The sequence below is a fragment of the Myotis davidii genome, unplaced genomic scaffold (assembly GCF_000327345.1).
Source record: "Myotis davidii unplaced genomic scaffold, ASM32734v1 scaffold3497, whole genome shotgun sequence".
In the NCBI taxonomy this organism is placed as follows: Eukaryota; Metazoa; Chordata; class Mammalia; order Chiroptera; family Vespertilionidae; genus Myotis; species Myotis davidii.
Window position 1 is genome coordinate 4,654 of NW_006288036.1, and position 2,869 is coordinate 7,522.

The window sequence follows — 2,869 nt, forward strand, 5'->3', positions numbered from 1 at the left end:
ATGGACATCTTTTCCCATCCCTCTACCAGATGAGCGACCTCACTACCTACCCTTGTGATGAAGGGATGGTCCTCTGTCTACTCCTACTTGGGGATCTCACCCCTGGGTGGCTCCAAAGCACAACCCGTTCACCATCTCTCCCAGAAGCACATTGAATCCTCCTGGAACAGGACCTCCAGGAGGCACCTGGAGGAATAACACCTACCTGCATAGTTTAAAATCTTACTCTGAAATTTAAAATTATACACCGAACATTCTTTTCTTTGGCCACTTTTTTGAATGAAACCGGGGAAAACAGTGCCAGGTTTTGATGTAGCAATGCCTGAACTCTCCAGTTTGGATTTGCATCTATAAGAAAACATACCCTAATTATAGAGAAAACAGTTATGAAATAGAACAAAGTCACTAGATCATGTTGTACATTTCCTGTTCTATTGCCCCACCCCACACTCCTCTCTGGTGTCACTGAGGGTATAAATTGGGGCTGGGCTCAGTGTGTGCATTCACATCAAAGGCCAACATGAAGACTTGCACAGTCTTTGTTCTAGTGGCTTTTGTCATCTTGGGGATGGAGATGGCTTGCGCACAGAAACATCCTCACAAAGGTAAGGGTGCTGAGGGGGTCCTACCTGAGAGCACAGGAGGCTAAGAGCCCAGCTTCTTACCTGGGATGGTGTGGCACAGGAACAGGCTGCAGAGTGGAGATTTGGCATTGATCAGACCCACTTTCTTTAACCTTCAGGAGTGATAACCCTGCGTTTCCCATCCTTCTTCTTCTTTTTTAATCCTCACTCAAATATATGCTTATTGACGAGAGAGAGAGAGAGAGAGAGAGAGAGAGAGAGAAGAGAGGACATCGATTGGTTGCCTACCATATGTACCCTGAGTGGGGATTGAACTTGCAAAACTTTCAGTATGTGGGGCAATGCTCCAACCAAATGAGCCACACCAGCAGGGGCCCCATTCTTCTTACCAGATCAGGTTGGGCCTTATTAAAAGTTGGGGCTCTCTCTAGATGTGCCTTGGATGTAGGGCTCCTACACGGAGTAGCTCTGAGATAAACATGGGGTACGTATGAGGTGGAAGGCGGATGTCTGGGATCAGTGATGTTTCTAATATCTTATAGGGAGGAAAGAAGAGGCTTATGACAGCAGGCTTCTTGCCTGCGGAACTGGGCAGCCTTTGCAGCAGGGAGAACATTCTCCCAAGGGCCTGACTGTGACACTGGGGGCTTCAGTGTGAGGGTGGAGCTGCCGAGGCTGAGGGAGGGTCCAGGAGTAAAAGGAAGAAATGAAAGAGGTGGCAGTCCTGCCAGCAGTGAGGCCGTCAACCTCTAACCGCAGTTTTCATACCTGGTTAATGACTATTCCAGACTCCACAAACACCATTGTATGTTTCAGGGGGAAACAGACCTGGACACTGCCCCAATGTGCCCAAGGGAACCGTTGGGATTTGTGCTGAAATGTGCTCAGGAGATGACTCATGTCCCAGGGGAATGAAATGTTGCAGCAATGGATGTGGCCATGTATGCAAAGGTGCTATCCATGTGGTGAGTATAAATTCGTCAAGAGCTGACATGGGTGTTAACTACTCCCCAGTGGACTTTCCTGGGGCCAATGGATGTTCACATGTCCACTGCACATAAGAATCTGGGTAACTCTGAGAGAAAGAGGCTGGAGGTGAATGGCAGAAGGACCCCTGGCTGCATTATCTAAGACCCTCTCCTCGAAGAGAAGCCCTATCCCTGTCTCTGTCCCCGAGGAGGCTCTCAGTTGAGACAAGTAACCATGATCCTAGATTCCCAGGTCATTATTGACCCAGGGTTTGTCACCCCCTTTCCCTTCCCCACCAAGGGGGCTTCACTCTTCCTAGAAAATGGGTGATCCTGGGAGGCAGAGGGAAAGCAAAGAGAACCCCAATTAGGGAGTATCTCCTCTGTCAGTCAGGCATTGTGCTGAAGTTGAGATGAAAAGGTAAACACAGCTAGTTCATGGAGACAGAACTATGTAAATAATCACAACCCAGGGTGACCATAGCTTTGCACAAATTTCTACTAAGGTCTGTGGAGGCTCAGGTAATAGTTACTGGTTTTGCCTGGGTGGGTGGATCAGTGGAGGTTGGGAAGATTGTCAGAGAGTAGAGAACATTTAAGGGAGAGCTTAAAGGAGGCATAAAGTTTGCCACAGTAAGGAAGGGCAGTACAGATGATGGGGAAATGTGGGTCCTACACTGGAAATGGGAAAGTGATTCAGATCGTGGTCTGTAGAAGTTTCAACATCTCAGTAGACGATCATCCAAGCCAGGGTCCGGAAAGGAATGAGCTGCCTTGCCAAAGAGTTTGGTAGACTGCTGGAGGTTTCTGAGCAGAGGAAATGTCATGATCAAGTTTGTATTTTAGAAGAGTGCTGTTGATGACCATGTGGAGGAAGAATGGGGGGTGTAAGCCTGCTTGGAGACCGGTCCCAGAAGATTGCTCATGAATGCATCCATCAGTGCATTTTCCACACACCATTCTTGGCAAGTGTTTATCCCTTGACGTGCAGTCCCAGAAGATGAAGATCTAAAGTGATGGAGTGGCCGATTCTGAAGAGCTTGTGTCCAAAATAAATTTTATCTGTTGCATTATTGAGACTGTGTTATTCTTCCCATTTAGACATTCTTTCTAGTGGACCCTCTGTGATGAACAGAATGGACTGTGTGCCCTGTACTGAGTCCATGAATACTCGGCACTCAGGATAGATCAGAGGCAAGGTCTGCCAGCTAGCTTCTTTCCTCCTTCCATGTCCATGTATCTAAACAGGGCAAAGGGCATGATTATATTTTCTCAAAAATTCTGGGAATATGATTTTGGTCAAGAAAAAAAATGCCT

The 2,869-nt window shown here is 47.4% G+C and overlaps 1 long non-coding RNA gene across 1 annotated transcript; it reads left to right on the forward strand.

Annotated features, from left to right (window-relative positions):
* The first annotated feature begins 492 nt into the window (after positions 1 to 492).
* Positions 493 to 2,626, forward strand: LOC107182498. Its single transcript, XR_001513212.1, has 3 exons — positions 493 to 605; positions 1,401 to 1,549; positions 2,402 to 2,626. It is a non-coding gene; the product is annotated as an uncharacterized LOC107182498 (long non-coding RNA).
* The last annotated feature ends 243 nt before the right edge of the window (positions 2,627 to 2,869 follow it).